At 53.8% G+C, this 24,243-nt stretch overlaps 1 long non-coding RNA gene across 2 annotated transcripts in view; it reads right to left on the bottom strand.

The window, feature by feature from the left end:
- Window positions 1-3,871: 3,871 nt before the first annotated feature.
- Window positions 3,872-24,243, bottom strand: part of LOC116278486 (uncharacterized) — an 87,750-nt gene continuing 67,378 nt past the window's right edge. Inside the window, exons 4-5 of one of the 2 annotated variants that reach the window (XR_012078710.1) lie at window positions 21,191-21,274; window positions 6,243-6,358 (exon numbers count right to left, since the gene is read on the bottom strand). This is a non-coding gene — a long non-coding RNA (uncharacterized lncRNA). Of the gene's footprint in view, window positions 4,713-6,242; window positions 6,359-21,190; window positions 21,275-24,243 lie in introns of those variants that run through there. The other variant, XR_012078708.1, reaches the window with a different exon arrangement.

Raw genomic sequence — 24,243 nt, forward strand, 5'->3', positions numbered from 1 at the left:
GTTTGGGAGCAGTCAAGGGACATGCTGCGCTGACCTAGTGTGGACACACAGTAACTACTTTTGAATGAAAAAGAAAAGAGAAGAAATGTCACCCACCAGGCTGTTCCTAGGACCAAGGAGGTGATCGATGCTCCAGGCCTTCTGTGTCTCTGATGATGAGATGGCCGTGGCCAGATGTGGTCCTGCCCACCTAGGTGAAGCAATGGCTCTGCTTGTCCCATGGCATCTGGGGGTCCCACCCCACATGGTCTGCAAAAGGCTCTGGTCACACAGAACTCTGGCCGGAGGGGACAGCATCGCCTGCGGGAAATAAAGTGTACACCCGTCCTGACCCACTGAACAGTTCTTCCTGGCTTGGGGTCCTCAACAAGGTTCTCTGTGACACTAGGGACACAATTTCTCCCCCCAAGACCTGACTTTGACTGGGCCCATTGGGCCCTTTTTCCCTCGACACCTCTCCCTTCTGCCCCAATCCCGAGATGTGATGGAACTTAACCCGTCCACTGCGCTACCCTCTGGACCCTCTGCAGGTCATTCATCAGCAAGTCTTGTTTCCAAGCCTCCTACGTGCCAGCCCTGTAGGAGAAACCCAGTTCCCTGCCTGGGGGCTCAGCCCCTGTACTGGGCTGTCCCTCTGAAATTCATGTCCACCCAGAAACCCGTGACTGTGACCTTCTTTGGAAATTGCGTCTCTGCAGAGGGAATCGTGTTAAGATGAGGTCATCCTGGATGAGGCTGGGCCATCGTCCATTGACTGGTGTCCTTTGGAGAAGAAATTCGGACACAGACACACACAGAGTGGCTATATGACAATGGAGGCAGAGACCAGAGGGATGCAGCCACAAGCCAAGGAGCACCAAGGCTGCCACAGCCGTCAGAAGCCGGAAGAGGCACCGGAGGAGTCTTCTCTAGAGCCTTCGGGGGAAGCGGGGCCCTGCTGACACTTTGGTTTGGGGCTTTTAGCCGCCAGATCTGCAAGAGGATACATTTCTGTCGCTTTAAGGCCCCTTCCCACCCCGCAGCTTGTGGTCATTTGTTCTGGCAGACCTAGGCATCTAATCCACCCCCCGCAAGGGCAAGACACCCACACTGCGGGAGCCCGGTGCACCCCCCAAAGGGCAATGCAACTGGACAAACACAGCACCTTATCCGAGGCACTTCCTCTGCGCGCCTCCAGACATCACGTCCTCACAGCCATCCGAGAGGCAGGCTGCGCGGGACTATAGATGGGAAAACTAAGGCCCAGAGGGCAAGAGACTGACCCAAAGTCAAATAGTTGGGACACAGCAGCCTAGATTCAAACACAGCCTTCCCGAATCTGGGGGCAAGCGGCCTTGTTGGGGTTCGGTGTTTCGTTTGGTTTGTTTGTTTTTTATGAGGGGGAGGTAATTAGGTTGATTTATTCGTTTCTGTTTGGAGGAGGTACCGGGGATTGAACCGAGGCCCTCGTGCAATGCTAAGCATGCGCTCTCCCACGTGAGCTGTGCCCTCTCCCAGCGTGTTCTGTGTGCGCCCTCCCCACCGGTGGGGGCGGCCCCGCCAGGCGCTCTTTGCTCCTTGATCAGGGCCTCCCCCGTGGGCAGGTCACGAGAAAGGAGGTCTGGAGAGGATGATTTGGGTTTTTGACCCCCTGAATCGGGGCTCTAACAGACCTGGTAACTCACAGTGAGCGCGGTCAGGTTAAAGATCAGCACGTGCACACGTCAGACCCAACCTGGTCTGCCCTTGCCGGTGGGTTTTGCAAAAGTCATTAGCCAGACATTCTCTCGGGTCTGTTGTACTTTTGTTCGCTCCATTCACCTCCATCAGCACCTGGCCTTTCGCCTCCTCCCCACCCCCCAACCCCTGACTTCCTCTAACAGAGTCTCCAGGCTGGGCCCCTTCGGCTGGCCAGCCTCCAGGCCTGGGCTCTCAGCAGCTTGGGACCCCAGGGAACCACGCCCTCCCTGACACACTCCTTGCTCTTTCTCAGGCTCATAAACCATGGAGCTCCCCTGGACCTGGACCCCTTTCTCTCCTGACCCTGAAACTCTCCTTGGGGGCCTACGTCTAGCCACGGCTTCAGTTGTCAGCCACGTGCCAACATCCTTCCAGTCACCAGGCATCCCGCTGCCAACTTCATGTCTGTTTGAAAGTCCTACAGGAGCTCCAAGGCCAACCAGTCCAAAACAACCTCCTTCCCTCTTCGTGCTGTTTCCGTTGTGGCAGGGTTCCACGAACGCTTCATTGGTGGGTGGTACTGGTCCACTGGTGGGTGATGGCGGTCTACTGTGACAGCGGTCTACTGTTCCTTTAGCAGGTGGCAGGTTCCACTGGTTCTGGCGGAAGTGCTGAGTGGTGGGAACAGTCCTGGCCTTGAATCGGGCAGGCTCGGCCTCCAGCCCCGCTTGCCCGATGTGACCACAGACAAGGGACCCAGCTCTCTGGCCTGCAGTAAGAGGATGGTGACGCCACCTCACAGGGTGATGACGGGCTGGGTGGCGATGCTGCCTCAGAAAAGGAGGGTCAGCAGGGCCAAGAGAAGAAACCCCTGCAGCCAGCTGGGCTGACAGGGACACAGGAGGGTCACAGAGGGGCCGTCAGACGTGCACCTGTGAAGGAACGTGGAGCAGCCCTGCTCCGCCAGAGCCTCGTCCTTTAAGCTCTCCTCTTTGTCCACACCACTACCTTCTTGCTGGCTGTGACTGCGGGCGGGGGTCTGTGCCAGCCCTGGCCCCTCCCCCACCCCATTCCTCCTCTTCCAGAAGCGCATCGGTCGCCATAACCCTCTCTCCCTCCGGGGCTCTGCTCCTGGTCTCCGGGTCTGAGTGGCCTCCGTGCCCTCACATGGGCCCCCTTGCACCCCCCCCCACAGCCTGCCTGCCTCCCCCTCCTGTGGCCAGGCTTACCTGGTGTCACGTTGAACTTTTCAGTCTTTCCTTTCCTTCTCGTAGCTTCTCCCGCCCCAACGTGAGAAACTTCCAGCAGAATGAACTCTGGGGTGAGAGTGACCCTGCACCAGGCCGGGCCTTCTCTCCTTGACCCGCGTGTCCCCTCCTGGCCCGGATGACCAGCGTGCACCCCTGCAGAGATGCACCCCTCCCTCTGGCTCTCCCTAGCTCCAGGCATCCGTCCCCTCTCTGGGACCTCAGGGTGGAGGTGATGACTCGTGAATCCTCCCACCCCCACCCCAGGCCTCAGCCTCGCCCGGGTCCCACTGCTCCCCACCTCTCACCCGATTGTGAGGCTCTGACCTGCCTTCCTAAGGGAAGTTACCTTCCTAGAACATGGCTCTGGGGGTGACACTACCCTCTCCCCACTGCCCCACGCCTCACTCCTCAGATGAGCACAAAAACCCTTGTTCTGTTGCCAACCAAGCCTCGCCCCCACGCTCCCCTCCCCCAGCATGATGCCGGGGTCTTCCCAGAGTCCCCGCCCACTTTCAAACCTCGTTGACAAGCCTCTCTGTCCCTGGAATTCCCACTCTGGCCGCTTCCGCCTGTCTAGCAAGCCTCCTGGGCTCCCTGGGCAGTTGCTCCTTCCCTGGGGTCGCATCCTCGCTGTCCACTGTCCCCTTGCTCCCTGCAGGGCGGGCGACCCCTCACCAGGCAGAGTGCCACCGGGGGGGGGGGACCACCTTCCCGCCCCACCAGCCGCAGTCCTTCTGGGATGCTTCCAGCCGGCACGGAGCGGGAGCCCAAGGTGCGCTGGTTAAATGAACAGACCTGTGAAGACTGTGTGTAAATAATTTTTAATATGTTGAAACACATTAAAAATGCATTAAGAATGCTGGCTATTTAAAAGAATTCCACAGGGAATCATTTTCTAAAAATGAGAAACTCTCCTTAATGGGAATAATCACTCTCTAATTCAAATGGTGCCCGTGTTTGAATCTTCATTGACAATATCGCCTCTCTTAATAAAAAGAACGTCTTACAAGGACATTCTTTGTGGCCAGAAACTTTACTCCCAGGGGCGATAATAATGCCTACGAATGGTTAGCGCAGAAAATACCATGAAACACTAAGTCAAATTATGTCAAGTGTCCAAGAAACTCTGAAGTTTATTTCTGGGGGTCTTTGCTGGAGCAAAGGGGTTAGGTCTGGGCCAAAACAAGCTGCATACTTACAGGGCTCGGTACAAAATGAAAAGCAAGCCCCGTGTTCAGAAATGATAAAGAACTTCGAGGCAGTGACAGCAGAGCGTTCAGTCAAGCCTGGGCCCCTTCTGAGCGCCAGACCCTGTGCAACTGCCCAGGGTACACAGCCACGAGGTGGACAATTGACCAGGGAAGGAAGAGATTTTGGCGAGCCTTCTTCTGGGCCCCACGGGAGGGAGTCCTGGCTTGGCTGGGACGCCCCCTGCAGGGAACTGTTCCGTGGCTCTCAACACTAGACTGTGATGATGATGAGCGCCATTGGCATGGAGATGAGAGAGGGATCCGAGTGGACCCAAGTCATTGGCAATGACTGTGTGATGAATCTCAATTGATCCTCCAGAGCCCAGCATTAATGTCACCTGCCCTGGTGTGGTGCTGGCCACCCCTCCATGGCCACCTCAGAACCCTGCACACCTGTCTTGCCACATTAACTTCCTCACCTGTACCTGCTGGCTGGCACACCTGTTTTGCCCACCATCCAGAGGGCTCCCGCACAGGGCAAAGGTCCAGGCCCAGTTCCCTCTGGTCCTTGGCAGTGGGCCTTGCACACCAGAGGAGCTCCGTGGTCTTTCACCTGAACAGAGAGGGTGTGAACCTGAGCGCGGGCAGGCCGGGGAGACCCTCCTGTTGGTCCCGCCCCCAGCCCCAGGCCATCCCTCCTGCCCATTTCCTAGTGGGTTTGGAGGCCTTCGCTCCCTATCTGTAGGTTCTGATCGCACATCCCCCTTGCTCTTCTGAGCCGACAACGTATGTATTCCTTGGAGTGGATCCGACCTCAGGTGGCTCCCGAGTGCATTCCAGCTGGTGCCATCTCCAGTCTGCGGCGCCCGTCCCCGCTGCAGGCTCCTCGCCACATGTCAGCGGGCCCTGCAGAGGGCCACTGCCTCTTCTCTCAGGGCCTTCCAGACCATCGCACAGCAGCCTGTCCCCTTCCAGGCACGTTCCTGGCCACCCCCAGCACGTAGGCCTCTGGCTCGCTTAGGCCTAGCCTCTTTCCAGCCGGCTATCGCCCCTGCCTCCTCTCTGCCCCCTCCCACTGAGCACAGACATCTCCAGCTCCTTACTTCTTCTGCGTCTGGATTTTACAGGTCCAGATCACTTTACACACCTGGCTGGGACCCGGACTCCACCCTGGGGGCCCCCAGGTAGCACTCGGAGAGCCTGCGGAGCATTTACTGGGCTGAGGGTGTCGGAGGGCTTCAGAGCAAATCCAGGGAACTGAGCTCCAAACACTTTTGCTTAGACCACCAAGCTGCTCTGGTCACTGGGGAGTTTCGCTCAAAGGGTAACGTCGGAAACGTCTCCTTGACCTGAAAGTAAACCTCAAACCCCCCGGAGCTTCTCCCCTCCGGGCGTCTCCCTGTGGTCTCAGCGCGTGCACATGGCACGTTATCTTTCCTTCCTCTCCCTGCCACCCACCGGCCACTTCAAACCTCAGATGCTGGAGTCCTTGAATTAAGGCCAGTGACTTGGCCACGTTTAAAAAAAAATGAAATTGGTTTTCAAATAACAGTTATGGGTTTTATGAAGATCATGCACTGAAGTACAGAGCACACATTAGTTCTCTGGGCTGCCAGGGAAATAAAAACACCCCAGGGACCTCTGCTTTGCCAGCTCCCCGAGAGAGAGGCGAGGGGAGAGCGAGGGACGGGGAACGCTTGTTCAGCATGCGATGCAAGGAGGTAGCGGACTGACTCCAGCATGGCCGCACTGTGCGGCAGGTGGGTATGCGGGGCTCCGGGGTTCAGACCTTCCTGAGACCCACGTGACACAAAGGACCCGGGTCGGCCACTGCATGAGATGCTGCTGGCCTCGAGGGTGGGTTAGACGCTGCCCTGTGCTAAGCCCATGAGGCCCGGAGTCTGCGCCTTCTCCCCAACATTCCATGACGCTCATCCCTCTCCCTTTCTCCTCCTTCTGTCCAGCCAACCCCTACCTGTCCTCTAAGGCCCGCTTACTCTGTGGCAGGCCCCCGCCTTTTGTATCCACCCAGGACTCAGGAGAGAAGGGATGATGGTGAGCAGACACTGCATATTGATAATCCTTGTAGGTTCTCTCCCAGAGGGAAGGGTGGTAATTGGGGTGAGCTGTCACCCCATGGACCCACCTGCTGTGGCCAGGGAGGCAGATCACAGAACACACTCCTGAGGCTGGGGACCAGCAAGGTGTGTAGAGGCACCGCCAGAAGGGAACCCCTGTGAACCGGGTGGGCCACCCAATCTACAAATGAACAAACATACGGAGCCGTCACCCAGCTGAGAGCCTGGGTTGGTACATCGACTGATCTGTCCCAGTAACTTTGCCCAAAGTCACACACGGATTTACACAAGCAAGCATGTGGAAGGACTGTGTGTGCATTTATATGTCTGAGGGAGTGAGGAGGGGAGGTAATTAAGTTTAGTTTTGTTTTTTTTTCAAATGGAGGTACTGGGGAATTGAACCCAGGACCTCATGCATGCTAAGCACGTGCTCTACCACTGAGCTATAACCTCCTCTCTCCACTGCATCTTAAATATATAACCAAGATGTGTAAGGAGCAACAATATTTTCTTTGCAACTCCTTGGCCTTCACCTGAAGCTTGTAACAATTTGAACACCTGGATTTTTCTGCAGCCGATCCTAGCCTTTGCAGATGGCTAAGATAGCAATAAAGAAAGAAGGATTCCAGGCTGTTCAAGTCCACTAGGATTCAGCCTCGAGGCTGGTGGGTGCCTGGCCATAATCACCCGTGCACTGTTGTGCAGAACATCTCGTGATGTCCCATCGGACACACTGGCAATCTGTTGCTTGCCCAGCTAGTCTCCGTGCACCAAACACTGACTAAGCATTATTCACATCAGTCATGATAGCAACCGTCTTATGTAAAGATGTCCTTTGTCCCAGCAGCACTGTTCAGATGCAGAGATAATTCCATGGACGGTAGGAACCCAAGCACCAGAGAGGCTTAGCAATTACCCGAGGACGCAAAGTAAATGGGATAGTGGCAAACCTGTTGCTGGGAATAGGTTCTTGTCTCGCACAGGAAAGAATTCAAGGCATAAGAAAGTGAAGGTAAGTTTATTCAGGGAGAGACACACGCCATGGACAGAGTGCGGGCCGCCTCCGAAGGCAAGAGGAAACAACCATGAGGTACGGGCTTGTCAGTTTTTATGGGCCTGGTAATGTCACACGCTGACAAGTAGGAGGATTATTGGAGTATCTGGGGGAAGGGGCGGAGATTTGCAGGAACTGGATCCCCGCCTACTTTTTGGCCTTTTCAGGTCAGCCTGGGAACTGTCGTGGTGCCCGTAGGAGCGCCAGGAGGCTCAAGGTCCTCTGGAAGGAGGGTCTTCTGCCACCTTGGTTCTAACCAGCTGGTCCTGCCCTTGACTGCTGTGTCATTCCTGCAGTGGTTGTGCCCTGCCCCCTCCCCTCCTGTCTCAAACCCAGGAGTCACACTCTGGTGCCTTTACCTCTCCACCCTCTGCTCTGCTGCCTTTTTCATCATCATTCAAGATGCCCCACTGGGAGGGAGGGGAAGAGAGAGTGAATATGAAAACGAATCCATGTGTGTATCTGCATGACTGGGACACTCTGCTGTGCACCAGAAACTGACACATGGTAACTGACTATACTTCAATTTAAAAAAAAAAAAGAGGAAAGGAATGTAATTAAAACCACATGGGTGGGGTGGCTAGGTGAGAATGATGCTTCACAGCTGGTAGACACAGTGGAGATATTCTGCAGGTGCATCTGGACATGAAAATAAAATGAGCAGAAACACAGGTCTCCTTAGCTTCTAAAGAAATCATTTGGAGGGCTTTCCCTGGGGAAATTTAGACAAAGGAATAAAATTTTAAAATTAAGGAAGGCATAAGCTACTGAATTTATCATTGCATCATCCTGGAAGCTGAGGGAAATGCCATCTTTATATGCCTGATTTACAAACTGTGGTTTTTATTAACCAAAGAAAAACACGCTGAGATCAGAAATGGTACCTATGAAACAATCCTTGCATATGGACCTCCAAAAATAATATAATGAAATACAGAAACTCCAAGGATCTGCTGACGAAATCTAACTCATATGCGTAAAATAACAAGGTTAGAAATACGAAGTCCTTTTTAAAGAATAAATATATTTTTTTAAATCAAAGGAGATTTTTCCATTGGAATTTTTTAACAAAGGAGATTCAGGAGTGAGTGAAGGGGACAGGAGCCAATGCTTGGGCAGAGATGTCAGTCACAAAGGTCACGGCATGGAAATTGCCAAGGTGTAAAGGAGCCTCACCCCGGCACCTGCGGCTTTGCCGGTGAGCCTCCACCCACCTCCCCGGCGGCTGGGAGCTCCACACATCAACGGCTGGCTCTCAGGGCTCCTCTGCGGAGGCCTCGCTGCCCATGAGACCTGGACACGAGATGGGGGCCGAGCAGAGTAGGACCCAGGGCTGGAGCCCAGCTGGCTGGCCCGAATCCCAGCTCCAGAGGAGGGAGGGGGGATTCTGTTAGCCCAAGTGCAACAGGGAACCATGCAGGCCTCAGTTACCCTGTCTGACCAGTGCAGGTGATAGCAGCTCCACTTCACAGGGGTGTGAAAGGGTTAAATGAATTATTTCCTATACAGAGCTTTAGTCGCTATTGGCCACCACAAGCATCATCAGTTTATTTTTAAGATTCTTTTTGGGGGGAGGCAATTAGGTTTATTTATTTGTATTTGTTTTTTTATTGTTAACGGAGGTACACGCACGCCACCACTGAGCTATACCCTCCCCCGTTCACTTTTGAATGGGTTTCAACATTTACGTCCTGCAAAATTAGCCAAGCAGACGGAGGTGTAGAACACAGGCTCCCCACGGCCACCCCTTCGCCTCCCCGCACACAGCAGGTAACCGCTGGCTCCCCTTGTACCCCCCCCAGGGGTCTTTAACGCCTGCAGAGGCCAACATGACTGTCGAGTCCCCCTTGTGTGAGACGGCACGTGCTTGCGTTAGGTTTCTGTCCCTCTGTGATGAGTCCCACCAACTGGGCAGAGACACACGTGTGTTACCTCGCAGCTCCTGTTGGCGGGGAGCCGGCGCGGCGGGCCCTCCGGCCAGGTCTCACAGGCTGCCACCAAGGTGTCTGCCAGGCCGGGTCCTCCTCCAGGCCCGGACAGAGCTCTGCAGTGGTAGGACTGGGGTCCCGTCTTCTTGCTGGGGGTCAGCGGGGGCTGCTCTTGGCTCCTGGAGGCCCTTGCAGTCTTACGCTGTGTCCCTGCAGCCCTTCTCGGCTCAGCAGCCTATTTCCCCAAAACCAGTGAGGAGGGTCTCCCACTGCCTCCGCTGAGGTGGGGGGTTACCAAGGGAGGGACATCCTGTCACCTTTGACATACGACTGCCCCAGCCACGGGGGTGACTCAGTTCGTTTGCCATACTCTGCTGGGCGGAAGCAAGGCCTTGGGCACACCTGCACCGAGGAGAGAGGAGCACAGGGCGGGACCGCTGGGGCCCGCATGGCTGTGTCCGTCTGCCGTCACCTTGCGCAGAGTCCCACGCCTTGAGTTTCTTTTTCATCTACATTCTTTTGAATGTTCCCCAAGTCACACCTTCCCTCCGGAGAAAAGGATGGAGGTCAATGAGGAGATCAACTGACTGCACTGCAGGCCTTGCCTGGTCCCTGGAGCAAGAACAGAGGTCGGTGTGTGTGTGTGCGCATTGGTGTGTGCGTGCGTGCGCGTGTACGCGTGTGCGTGCGTGTATCTCAGTGGCCCCCAACCTTCCAACTCGGAAACTCCAGGACTCCAAGCTGCTGGTTTCTGGTCTGGGGTGTAAACCCCTTCCCTCCCCATGTGCAGAACTTTTTTTAATGCCATGCTTTGTGTTCTAAAGATACTGATGTATTTAAGTAGAAAGGATGAATCACTACACGGAAGACAGAGCATCCTATAAATAGAGCAAGCTGTTGACAGCACGAGTCCTACACGGACAGCTTACGCCCTCTCCCCGAACCCCAGTCACCTGTCATAAAGCTGGTCCTCTAACCGCCTGGCAGTCCTGCTCTCCTGCCCCTGAAAGACCTGGGTGGGGGCCTGGATGGGTGTTGACTGCAAAAGAGGAGCCGGCCAGGCCCCCACCCCTGAGGGTCTCTGCTGTCACCTGGTTGTGTCTTGTGACGCAGGCGGGATCTGTCACGGACACGTTCACACAGAGGGGAGGGGGGGTCCCTCAAGCTTCTCTTTTATATCTTTTAAATATAAATCTCCACGTACAGGAAAATGCAGATCTTAAGAGTACAGTCATTCTGAGTCAACAGACATACACACTGATGTAACCTATGCCCCAATAAAGGTCTAGAATATTTCCATCACCCCAGAGAGCTCCCCTGGGCTTCTTCAACCCCCCCGCCCCCACCCCCGCAGAGGTAACCACTGTCCTGACTTCTGTCCGCACAGAAGGATTTTGTCTGTTCTGAGACTTCAGTTACTGGAATAATACACTATGTGCCTTTTGTGTCTGGTTTCTTTCATTTGACATAATTTCTGAGAGATTCATCCATGTTCTTGTGAGTATATTTAGGTCTTTTCTTAATTATGTTAAAACTTTATGATCTATTGCGTTTAAGGTTCTATAATCTTACGGTTCTGCGAGGCTAATATGAACAGACACTTGCAAATGTAAGATTTGAAAGCATCTTAACGCTGTATCAGTTGTCAACAGAAAATCTCAGACTGGAGTCTTATGAGATCTTCAGACTCCATGTGTCCAGACTGAACTTACCTCCGGCAAAAACTCCTGCATCCGGGAACGGCGCTGCCGCCCGTCCACCTGGTTCTCCTAGTCGGAGACCCACGCGGGAAGGGTCTCACATCCAGGAGCGCAGCAAGTCAGGCAGTGGCTCCATCCCCACCCCGCCTCCCGCGGCCAGCCCCTGAAAGGCAGGGACAGCGTGGTGGAGCCATTCACCTCGCCTGTGCGGTGGGAACAGCCCTGTCTATCCCAAGAACATGATCGTGTGGGCAAGTCCAGTGGTGTGGAGAGGCTTGGACACAGCATCGGAAGTCACAGGCCCTATCCATCCGCACATCCGATCATGGAGCCAATGTTCGCTCCACGTTTGTAGGGTGGGAGGCCCTGCACTAGGAAGAAGGCAGACCCTGAGCGGGATTTGGGACAGAGACAGAAATAAGGGGCTCCAGGAGCCAGAGGAGGGGCCGAGGACCCTGGCTCGGTGGGGAGGGTGTGCTTCGTGAAGGCGGGGACATGAAGATGAGCCTTGAAGAACATGATAGGAACTCTCCCGGCTCAGGAAGCAGGGGACGGACTCAGAGCGAGAGAGAAGCAGACTCCAAGGGACGGAGGATGTTGGGGGGAGGGCAGGGGAGCGAGAGAGGACTGTGGAGTCTGACACCGGGGTTTCCAGCGACGGCAACCCGGTGGGGGGTGGATCGTGTCAGGGCCGCGCTGTGAGGGGCTCTCGGGTCACCTTCGGGTGGGGGAGGCGCTGGTTTGGGTGGGGCTGGGGCTCCTGAGCCCGGCGCAGGGGCCGACTTGCACGAAGGGATGAAGAGGTCTGAGTGGCAGGGATAGGTTTAGGATAGATTCAAGCCTCATCAGCCTGAATGGGCCAGACAGCAGGTGCTACAGAGGAGGAGCGGGGCCAGCCAGGAGGGCTGGGAGAGGGGCTAGGGTCATGGAGGAGCCGTCAGGGGGCTTTGCCACCTCGCTTCCCTCCTCCGGGCCTCCTCAGCTTCCCCAGGTCTCAGACACGGGAGGCCCTGGGCGAGATGTTCTCCAAAGGCCCCGCTGGGTCGGATCCTACTCCGGGTACCATCTCTACATCTTTATGGCTGGATTTTTTTTTTTTTAACGAATCCGATGACTATGAAGCAAAGTGCAGCGATATGATAGTCAAAACAACCGAAGATCCTGAATCCTTCATCGACCAAGTAAATAAATCCACGAGAAACGCATTCATACGCTCATCAACTGCATAGTGGAGACCGCAATTTTAGGGAAGAAGGTTCTGGAAATCAAGAGATAATGACAGGCACTCTCCTCTTCTCCGTCTTGTGAACACTCACGGACACACACAGGTGTTCTAATACGCCTCAGCCACTTACTGGCAGCATGATCTCGGGCAATTTATTTCACACCTCTGCGCGTCACTAAGAGCAGATACGGTTGTCACAGGGTTGGGTGACTAAGCTAGGGAGCCCAGGAGAGCCCTGTGTGCTTGGCGCGCAGTGAAAGCGGAATAGATATCAGCAATCAGCAGGGTTAAAACCCACATTCCAACTAGAGTCGCCGTCCGTGTCTCCACCTGAACCCTGTCCACACCCACTGCCACCCCCACCCCTGCCCCCACTCTCTTCCCCTCTCTGTCTGGTTGAGATTTTATTGTTCTCGCCGCATATGGCATCTGGCTCCTGTTGGACTGTTCTAGTTAATAGCAGGGCTGCTTTTAAAGGCTTATTACCAATGATCAGAATTTTAAAATGACCCTGTTTACTAAAAGTGAGAGGGAGGTCTTACAGCCCAAATCTTCCGGGTTTTCCCCCGGAGGCAGGTCGGGCTGCAGGGTGCAGCGCGGGCAAACCCGGCGGGTCTCTGAGCGGCATCTCTGTCGGCATCAGGGTAGCGATCCCGTCTCACCCAGGGTGGACCGGATACTCTTTGACTCTTCTTCCAACTCTGAGGTCATCGGGCTCTTGAAGCCAGTTTGATACACTTTTCAGTACTTTATTGACCCATTACGAAGAAGGCGCCGAGGCTGATGGGCTGTAAGTGGCATATTGTACATTCCACGGCTGACCTGCCACGTCACGCTGGCTCCTGCCGCCCTGGGGTGGGAGGGAGGGGCCTTGCCACGTGGAGCTGACAGGGCTGCAGCCTCAGACGCCCACCAAGGGACCTGCTTGTCTGCGGACAACCAGCAAAGTAGTCACGAGCAACGCTCCTCTCAGGGAAGCCTCATCTCTGGTCACAAATAAACTGTTGCTTCTTCATTCTGCTCACAGACTGCTCTCCCCTGGACCGATGTTTCGTTTTTTTTCTTGGAGAGTTTGGGAGGTGGGTGGTGACATTTTCAGCTGCTATTTTCATGCATCATTCTTAGTCACTGTCGGCAGCTTAGAAGCCAGCAAAAAGCCTTCCCACGGCCTGGGGCTGGTTATTCCTGACTCTGCAGCCCAGACACCCCTGCCCGCTGAGGCCAAGCATGTGCTCCCTGTCCAGGGGCTGTGGCAGCTTCTCCTGATTTAAAAAGAGACAAATGCAGGCTCAGGACGCAGACCCCTGGCCACTGGAGATCCCTTATCAGCTTCCTCACTACCTGGAACATTCTCCAGAACTAGAAATAGCAAAGACAGGCTCCTAAGCGTTCCAAAGAGATGCCCAGATGCAAACCTTGAGGCTCACACATGTAACTCCCAAGAGGGCCCTTCTGGCTTCTACTGTAAGCATTTATTTTTATTTTGGATGGAATTGAACAGCCTTGGTCTTCTCACATACAGCAGATTCCAAGCAACAGATTCCTAACGTGCGGCCCCGCACGCCTGCCGTGGAAGAGATGAAAGCCTGGAGTGGGCGCTGGTAGTGGATGCATCCTCGGGTACCGCCCAGCCTCCACACCCCACGCTTCCATAGTTCACGGAAAACATCATTAGGAAAGAAATTTACATAATGGACACGGTTTTAGAATTCATTCCTCAACACCAAGCAAACCAAACATGCCCACAAACATGATTCTGATTTCAGGAGCTTGTACACTCCCTCATCTTCTTTCTTCCTGCTCTTTTTTGCTTCTCTGTCTTTTTAGAGAGACAGTTTGGTTCCATGAAGGCAGCCCTTCATGGAACCTTCTCAGAGTCACATGCCCGGCAGGGGCTGAGGGCACCTGCCACAGCCAAGCAGCTTGCACCTTCGCTCAGTTAACGAGCATCGCTGGTTGTCTGCTGTGTAACTTGGGGAGATGCTGGGGGAGCAGAGATGAGTCCCACAGGTCTGCCGGCCCGGACCCTGAGCGGAGGGGCCGAGGAGACCTATGAGCACAACTGCCACGTCAGGGCTGTTTTCCCCACTGACACCACGGCGGACGGCACTGAGCTCGGGCCGGCTCCCGGGGCCGCATCTGCTCTGCCAGTACTGCGTGTGCGGCTGTCTGAGCTCCTGTGGCTGCTGCAACAGATCACCACAAATCTGGGGGCATTAAACAGCATGAACTCATTATTTTACAGTTCTGAAGGTCACACGTCCTAACATCAAGGCATTGGCAGGGCTGTCCTCCTCCTGGAGACTCTATGGGATCTTTTCCCTTGCTTTTTCCAGCATCCAGGAGAAGCCACCTGTGTTCCTTGGCTCACGGCCCCTTTCTGTTCTTAAAGCCGGCATCATAGGCCCTTCCATCTTCCCATCTCCCCTTCCCTCTCCCTCTCCTCCCTCTCATCACATCTGCATCTCTGCCTCTGACCCTCCTGCTTCCCTCCTCTCCTCATGAGGAACCTTGTGATGATATTCGGTCCACCGGGGGCCTTCAGGAAACTCTCCTCATCTCAAGATGCTTAACTTAATCACACCTGCAAAGTCCTTTTTTCCATGTAAGGCAGCAGATTCACAGAACATAGTGTGGAACTGGAGGACAGGACCACAGAACCCTTGTGTGACACAGGAGGATGGGCCATGGGTCACTGGCTGGGAGAGGAGGATGGACCACAGAGATACTGTGTGGGACAGAAGGTGGACTACGGGGACACTGATGGGACAGGAGGATGCACCATGGAGGTACCGTACGGGATGGAAGGATGGACCACGGAGGTACCGTACTGGATGGAAGGATGGACCACGGAGGCACCATATGGGATGGAAGGATGGACCACGGAGGTACCGTACGGGATGGAAGGATGGACCATGAGGACACAGATGATGATTAGGGCTTGCAGTTGGAAACAGGCTTCAGCAGGTCATCTAAGAGTGTCATCCCCTCACTTTTCATTCCTATGACATCACAGAAAGTCACCCGTGCTTGGAGTCCAGCCACCCAGGATGGACATTTCAAGGCTGTTGGATTCTAAGTCCTGGGGATGGACCCAGTCAAGTTGTGTCAGGTCCGCAGAGGGCTCTTGAGAACAACCTGCCTCACCCTTGGCCTCCTGTCCCTCCTGTCGCATCATCCCTGTCTGGGACCAGATGCTGAAGACCCCTCCACTCCAGGTGAGCTTCCTGATCCCTCCTCAGCCATCTGGAAACCGGTCAGCTCCAGCCCCACTTGTCACGCTGCCATCTGCTTGGCTCCAGCTCACACGAGAGCACAAAGGCTTACTTTGTGGGTGATAGTCACCCAGGGATGCTGCCCTGCTGGAACCTGTAGGGACATCGACAGAAGCTGGGAGGGCGCCCCCTCCCTTCCCTTCACCCTCAAGTCGACACCCCTGAATCCGAGATGCAGAAGCCCCACCCCTGACCTCCCCTGAGGGAGCTAGGAAGGCTCCCTGCATCCCGCCAGGGCAGGAGCTACAGGGACAAGCCCTGCAGGTGGCGCAGCAGGTGTCCTGTCCCAGCTCTGCCCCAGGCCAGCCCTGAACGTAGGCACACTAAACCACATGCCTCCAGGCCTCAGCTGCCTCTTGTGAAAACAGGAGTGGGAATCCCAAATGCACTGGGCAGGGACGAGACTGGGAAATGAGTGGGTGGTGCAGACAGAAGCTGGGCAGAGAGGAGACCAAAGGGGAAGACGGAGGCGGGCATGGCCGAGGCCCTGGCAGGAGTCCACCCTGCAGAGGGTCATCACGCAGGCCATGCCCACCCACTGCACACCGGGACCTGGAGGCCCCTGAGGGCTCTGACCCAATCCCAGCTCCCCACCGGAGACGTGGGGATGGGGAGGGTGGGTGGCAGTCTGGCTATCAGGAGGGTGAGCCCTGAAGCTGTGCGTCATTATAGCCCATGGGGCTGCATCAAACTTCTTCTCTCGGGCCTCCCCAGGCCTCTGGGAGCAGAATCTCCCTGGTGACACTGTCAGGTCAGGGCACTGGGCATGAGAAGCACCCACAGGTCTCAGGTGTCCTGCAAACACAGTCCCCAAAGAGGCTTTCAGCAAAGCGGGTGGAGCCACCCTCAAGACCTCCCCCACATGCCTGTCCCGGACGCAGGCCACCACTGCCTCTCTCCCCTTCTAAATGGTCCACAGCATGTCCGTCCCCAGGTCAGCTCCCAGGACTGCAGCCACCGCCCTTGTAACGTACATGCTGCTGGTGCGAGCGTGGTGGGGTTCAGCCCCTTCAGAGAACCTTTGGAAAGTGTCTCCTGAAGCTGAGCACAGGCCACCCACGACTCGCGGTTCCACTCTTGGGTTTCCAGCCGAGAGACGAGAGCGCTTACGTCCCCAAGACGCACGTGCAGGTATGCTCATGTCACTTTCCCCATAATGGCCCTAAAGGGAACCACCTACGTGCCCGTCAGCTGGGTGATGGAGACACCAGGTGTAACAGGCTGGAACAACGGGCACTACCTGGAAACACAGAGGGATGATCTGCTGCTACCGGCAAGAAAGCGGACGAGCCTCCAGACGTCGTGCTGAGTGACAGAAGCCAACGCGAAAAAGCACAGACCAGATGGCACGATTCCATTTACAGAAAATACAAAACAGGCCAGGCTAGTAAGTGGCCCCTGGTCAGAACAGGGGCTCCCTTTGGTGGGGGGGGGTGGTGGCTGGGAAGGGAGACAAGTGCAGTGTCTGCACCTTGAGCTGATGGTGATGAGGAGGGTACAGACGTGTAGAAACTCACCACCCTGTTGACTCAAGACTGGTGCCCCTCAGAGCCCTCCTGCACTGCTGGTGGGAGTGCAGTCTGATGCGGACACTGTGGAAAACAGGATGGAGTCTCCTCAAAAGACTAAAAGCAGACCTCCCATATGACCCAGCAATCCCACTCCTGGACATATATCCAGAAGGAGCCCTACTTCAAAAAGAAAACTGCGCCCCAATGTTCATAGCAGCACTATTTACAATAGCCAAAACATGGAAACAGCCTAAATGTCCATCAACAGGTGACTGAATAAAGAAGATGTGGTATATTTATACAATGGAATACTACTCAGCCATAAAAACCGACAACATAACACCACTTGCAGCAACATGGATGCTCCTGGACAATGTCATTCTAAGTGAAGTAAGCCAGAAAGAGAAAGAAAAATACCATATGATATCACTCAAATGTGGAATCTAAAAAAGAAGAAGAAGAATACAAGTGTACTTAAATATAAAACAGAAACAGACTCACAGACATAGAATACAAACTTGTGGTTGCCAGTGGGGAGGGCGATGGGAAGGGATAGACTGGGAGTTCGAGATTTATAGATACTGACAGGTATATATAGAATAGATAAACAAGTTTATACTGTAAAGCACAGGGAAATATATATAAGATCTTGTAGTAGCTCACAGTGAAAAAGAATATGAAAACGAATATATGTATATTCAGGTATGATTGAAAAATTGTGCTGTACACCAGAAATTGACACATTTTAAACTGACTATAACTAACTAACTAAATAAATAAACAAGAAAAAATGGTTGACAATTCACCAGGTTAACCTACTGGAAGAAATTTCCTGAGGAAAGTTAAAATTTATTTTCATATTTATGTTGCACAATATATTTAAGGATCTATTTTTCTCAAAACAAAGTTTTACTCAAAATCATGTTTATATAATTTACTTAGGCCAATAAACTCTATTTTATTAATCATAAAAAAATGGTGCCCGTTACATACTTCCCAGTATCTGGTATACCTCTGTTTTAAAAAGTGGGAAGGCTCCCCAGTGCCAATAGGGTCAAGTTCAAACTCTGCACCTGGCCCCCCACAGCCCAGTCTTACCCCATCGTTCTAATCTCATCGTCCTCGTCTCATTTTATGTCTCAGCCGCTCTGGCTGCTTCTGTGCCCTCCCTCTGCTCATTCACACCTGCCCACCTTAGCTCGCGTGGCTCCCAGCTTAGCCCTTCCCCCATTCCACCTGGAAAGAACCAGTCTCCCCTCGCCTCTCCCTCCGACTCTATGTCTCCGTCTCTCTCATCCGCACACCCGCACACAGACCAGGCGTTGTACTGTTCATCTTCAAAGTCACCATCTGACCTTATTCTCGCAGCCGCTCTGGGAGGGAGCATCACTGTGACCATTTTACAGGTAAAGAATCAGCCTCAGAGAAATTAGTGACTTGGGCAGGACCACAAAGCTAAGAAGGGGTTGAGGTCAGATTCGTGCCCAGGTCAGCCCTACAAGGAGGTGTTGAGTGCACGTCCAAGCTGGTCGGGCAATGATAACTAGAGCTCATCCTTGCCTTCCGAGAGCTTCGCTCTGGAGGGAAGGCAAACCACCAAATGGAAAATGCTCGTACGTGGAAAGGGCAGAGCTCTGGACTGGTCCTCATCCCACCACCGGACAAGCTACATCAACACTCCGAGTCTGTTCGTTTATCTGTGAGGTGGTGACAATACTTCCCTGCATCTCACTGTCAGGTGGTGGGCGGGTGACAACTGACAGCAATGTCACTGCCTATCTTTCTGATGAAAAATATCCTCTCCATCCATCAGATTGTCCAAGGTCAAGGTCACATGCCACCTCCTCTATGAAGACCTTCTCAGCTTCGCTCCCTTTCCAGACCCTCAGTCTCCTCCTCCTTGTCATAACAATAATAATGAAATAACAGGAGCCGTCCTGTGTAAGAGTTTACTGTTAAGGACAACGCGAAGCTCTTTTCACACACCTGCACACGTAATCCCCACAATATCCTGTACGGCAGGAACCGCTGTCTCTACATTTTAGCTGAGGAAGCTGAGGCTTGCTGTGGGGGTCGAATGACTTGCCCGAGGCCACATCGCTTGTGTGGGAGGAAGCCAACATTCAGCCAGGTCTGCGCGACTCATGGGCTCAGAATCTTATTTTATTAATCTTTTTTCACCTTTATTGAGGTATAATTGACAAAAATTGTATATATTTAAGGTGTACACCGTGATGGTTTCCTACAAACACACATTGTGAAACGATCACCAGAAGCAAGCTAATTAGCATTCACTGCCTCACAGTTACCTTCTTTTTCCTTTTCATCCTCCCCACCGCCCTCTCCACTGGCAACCACCTGTTTGTTCTCTGTATCTGAGTCACTTCTGTTTTATTATGTTGCTCATTTGTTTTGCTTTTTTTAGATTCCGCATGTAAGTGAAATCGCACAGTATCTCTCTTTCTCTGTCTGACTTACTTCACTTGGAGTGATGCCTTCTAGGTCCATCCATGTCACAGACGGCAAGACCTCGTTCTCTGCTTGTGGCTGGGAGACACACACAAGTGCATGTCACATGTTCTTTTCTCTAGTCATCTGTCGATGGATGCTCAGATTGCTTCCATAGCTTGGCCGTTGTAAAGACTACTGTAATGAACATAGGGGTGCGTGCATCTTTTTGAATTCGTGTTTTTGTTTTCGTTGCATAAATACCCAGGACTGGTATCGCTGGATCATATGTTAGTTCTTTTTTTAACTTTATGAGGAACCTCTGTACTGTTTTCCAGAGTGGCCACTGCAATTTACATTCCCACCAACAGGGCACTAGGGTTCCCTTTTCTCCACGTCCTCGCCGGGCTCAGAACCGCAACCACTCAAGCCTCTCTTCTAAGACTGAACAACCTCACGTACAGCAGGGCGTTTGATCACACCTACTAATGTCTGGATGGCGTTTTATAAGACCTCATGCTACAGGTGAGAAAGCTGAGGTTTATCACTTTGTCATTGAACAGATCATTAGTGCCCATAAATGACGGGATGTGGCAGGGAACAGTGTCGCATGGGGTCCTGCTCTCGTGGGGCTTGGAGTTCAAAAGGGAGCTGGGGGCCCTGAAAACAAACCAACAAACATCAGCTGGCGAGAGGGAGAGACTCAAACAGGAGAGAGTGAGAGAACGAGAAAGCCCTTGCACCTGGGGACAGCTTAGCTGAGAGCCAGGGTGGGCCCCCCTGGGAGCAGCATTCAAGATGAGGGCTGAAGGCCAGAGGGAGGGCCTGGAGGAGGGACGTGCCTGGGGGAGGGCTCAGCAAGTGCAAAGGCCGGGGGGAGGGGCAGTGTGGCCTGTTTGAAGGACAGACAGGACAGAGACTTGGCATCACGGTACTTGAGGACAGCAGTGGCGTAGGGTGAGCTCGGCGAGGCAGCCAGGCAAGGACGGAGGCTTCGTGGGCGCAGGGAAGAGTTTGGACTTTCTCCCAAGGGAAGGGAAGAACAGGAGGGTTTCCAGCGGGAGTGACAGGACCACACTTTCATTTCAAAGAGGAGCTTATGAGGGCACAGTCCAAGCCTGGGATGTAGCCGTGATGGCCCAGGCAAGAGAGGGTGGTAGTTTGGACAAAGATGGAGGCAGGGAGTTGGGGAGAAGAGGATGGAGGGCGGAACTGGGTGGAGGTCGAACCCATAGGACACAGTGGATTGTATTTCAGGGAAGAGGGAAAAAGAAGAATCCGAGATGGTCCCCTGGTTTGGGCCTGTGCTTCTGGACCGATGGTACTGCCTTGACAATGAGGGGGCAGCATGGCTGGGAGAGAGCAAACGGGACCATGGGAAGCAGCTGGGAGGCAGGAGGAAAACGGAGGGGGCCTGGGCCTGCTTTTTTGCACTCTCTTCCGCTGGGGACAGCGGCCTCCAGCTCTCACTGCCTCGAGGTCATCACTCAGACCTCTGCTCACACATCTGTTCTCCAAAGTCTTCCCCAGGCCACAGACACCTGGGAACACTCCATCCCAAGACCTACTTCCCTTTCTTTACAGAGTGGATCAGTGCCTGCATTGATCTTGTTTGTCCAAGTATTTATTTCCTTTCCCCAAGTAGAACGTTGGCTTCTGGAGGGCACGTCCTGTCCTGAGAGCTTTCTCTCCAGCACCTAAAACCGGACCAGCCACATGGCAGGTGCCCAGACTCACCGACTTGCTCTAATCTGAGCAAATAGATGAATGGTTTCCAGGTCCCAGTGTGCAAAAGTGCATTCAGTTGTGGAGTCGTATGGAGGTCAAAGGACCTGGCTTTGGGGTTGGACACAAGTTCTAATCCGGGCTCACCTCTTTCCTGCTGTGTGATTTTGGGCAGGTCCCATAACCTCTCCGAGTGCAGAGTGAATAATAAATAATGTCCATCTCACGAGGCTGGATAGGAGTAAAGGAAATAATGTTTATAAGGAGCTCTGCCCTGCCTGGCACATAGTTAGAGCCCTTAAAATGAGCTAAGGAAATAAACAGACACCTAGAGCAATGCTTTAAAAAAGTTTTGAAATTATGTCTTGTCCTTTACTCCCTATAATTGCCACATAGAAAATTTAGAAATTATTCATCACATTGGCTCCAATCTCCCTTTGCCAGCCCACTGGCGCATCAAAAGGGTGCGGTGAGCACAGGGCTGCGAATGGGGTCAGGTTAGGAGGCAGAAGCACCCGCCCGGCTCCCGGGCACCGCAAACCTTGCTCTCCTGGGCACCGCGAGCCCTGCTCTCCCGCCTCCCAATAAAGGCACCAGTGGCTCAGTCAGGAATAAGCAGGGGCTGCAAACACTTCTTCCCAGAAAGGATGGTCATCTTTTGTTCTAAGAGTTGACTCACAGGACCCACAGTATTTGCCTCTATTGTTCTTAACAGTAGCTTTGCAGACAATCAGACAGCGAGAAAGCGGCAGGACACTGCGGCTCTCAGGAGGAAGCCCAGGCCAGCCTGCGGAGGACGGGGGAGCACCTGGCGCAGTCAGCCCAGGGGTCCCGTCCAGGCCCCAGAGGTGGGAGAGAGACAGACAAGGTGCACAAAGCCGCTGCTCACCTGGGGACCCCAGGAATGGAAGGACCACCCAGCTGAACCAGAGGAGAAAGGAAGGGCTGTTTTAAGCCCCTGAGTTTTGGGGGCATTTGTTAGCAAGAACTGCCTGAGACACTCCGCTCCCCTGAGAACACCCCAGGGCCTTGGGCCTCCCTCCCTCGGTGCAGGCAGGCACGGCCACGGCCCGGACAGGACGGGCAGAGGGGCTGTATCAGACAGCTGCCTGTGCCTTGCAGATGAGCATGGAGGTGTTGGTCTTCCTGTAGACAGAATCTGCAGTTAAGAAACTTCCTTCCAGAACATGGATTGGCAGAGGGACTGGGGTGGTGAGACCAGCCAGGAGGCTGTTGAACTAGTCTAGGCAAGACTTGAAGGGATCCTTCCAGATGTTTGGGCCCTTCCAGGTGGTGAGGTCCTTACAGATGTTGGGGACCTTAAACTAAGGCACTAACAGTGGGAGCGAAGAATGGGGAGAGGTAAAAGACACCAGGTTGTCACAGAGCTGGGGACAGACTGGCCGGGGAGCAGGTAAGGGGTGTTGGGAGCCTTTGGGCCAGCACACTGGGTGGCTGTGGAGCAGCTGAGGAAGATGAGAGCCCCAGGAAAGGCCCCCTTTCGGGGAGGACAAGGAGGATGAGGAGCCAACACCAGCTGTCTCGAGCTGGCTTCCACAGTGGCTCTCAGGCTCAGGAGTTGGTTTTGTTCTATGTTGTGTGGCCCCCTTCCCACCTGGAGCAGAATCTGTCTCTGAGATGCTGTTCATTTGACTGAGATATATTAATTGGTATTAAAATTACTATGCACCAGGCATGTTCTAGCACTTTATATATGTATTTGCTCACTTTAATCCTCAAATGAACCCCATGAGGACGGTTCTACAATTATCCCCACTTTACACATGAGGAAACTGAGGCACAGAGAGGTCAGGAGAATTGCCCACCGTTCCAAGTCCAGCAAAGGGCAGAGCAGGAACCCAACCCCACCTGTCGGCCCCAGCGCAGGCCTCTCCCCCTCGGCACTGTTGACATCGAGGCCAGACCATTCCCTGCAGTGGGGCCGCCCTGTGCACCGTAGGACGTCGAGCAGCATCCCTGGTCTCCACCCAGATGCGCCGCAGCCCCCTCTGCCCAGGTGTGACAACCAAGCGGCGTCCAGACATCGCACGTGTCTCCTGCAGGGGGCAGAATGGCCCCCGGCTGAGAACCCTGCTCTAAAGCCTAGTCTCTGGTTTTGCTTTTAATTCAAGCCCCTTCCACGGAGCAGAGGGAGGCACCCTTCTGCCTTAAAGAGGAGTCGCCATCGAGGAAGTCCACTCTAGAAGACGGACTGGAAGAGGTGGCCGAGAAACCAAATACTTACACGATTCAGGAAACAAAGGTCCGAATGCATGTGTGTTACCCACGGTCACAACTTCAGGACAAAGATAAGCAGCTGGAATTAGACTTTTTCGAGATGGAGGGTGACTTTCCCAGGACATAGCGACAACCTCTGAAGATCCTGTCTTGGAAATTACGATGGTTTAGGATGCAGAGTGTCTGCTTTGCTGCAGCTGCAAAAGGGGGTCCCATTCTCCTCACCTGGCTGAGGTCTCTCCAGCAGTCAGGAGCACTTCGTTTCAAAGCTACTTACTGGAGCTCTCTTAGCACCAGCATGAGAGGGACAGAGGCAAGGCTGAGGCTCGGAGCTTCTAAGAAGGAAAGAAGAGCGTGGAGAGGGCTGCAGATACACCGAATGTGGCACACGAGATGTTCTGCGTGGACAGTGCTCAGCAGATACTGGCTGAGTGAACAAGAAGGGAATTCAGAGACCTTGGCTCCCGGAGGTCTGAGCAGGGGCTGCAGCACAGCCCGTTGGCCCAGCCACACCTCCGAGCCACCCCCAAGGCGGGTCATGCAGGCTCCCAGGGGCTGGTGTGCCGAGTCTGAGCTGGGGATGGACTGAAGTGTCAGTGAGTGGCTTTCACTTCTGTGTTCCCTCTTCCCACCTGGCAACACCTAGTTCCTAATTGTCTTTGTCACCTGTTACTGCCACATTGCAGGGCTCAGAAAATATAGCAAAAAGAACGCGAAATATCTCATAATTTCTATGCGGATCACACGTTGAATGGATAATACTTTGGATGTACTGGGTTAAATAAGAGAAAGATTAAAATTATTTTAACCTGTTTGTCTCCCTTTTTGATGAGGTTCCTATATCGTCTCAGGCGGCCCCCAGGGCTCAGGTCACCTTTCTGTGGGACCTCACAGGTGCGGAGCATAGAGCCTAGCTGTGCAAATCCTTACCTGTTTTGCCCGAAATCTATTTACAGAAGACA

This window comes from Vicugna pacos, chromosome 12 (assembly GCF_048564905.1).
Source record: "Vicugna pacos chromosome 12, VicPac4, whole genome shotgun sequence".
Taxonomy (NCBI): domain Eukaryota; kingdom Metazoa; phylum Chordata; class Mammalia; order Artiodactyla; family Camelidae; genus Vicugna; species Vicugna pacos.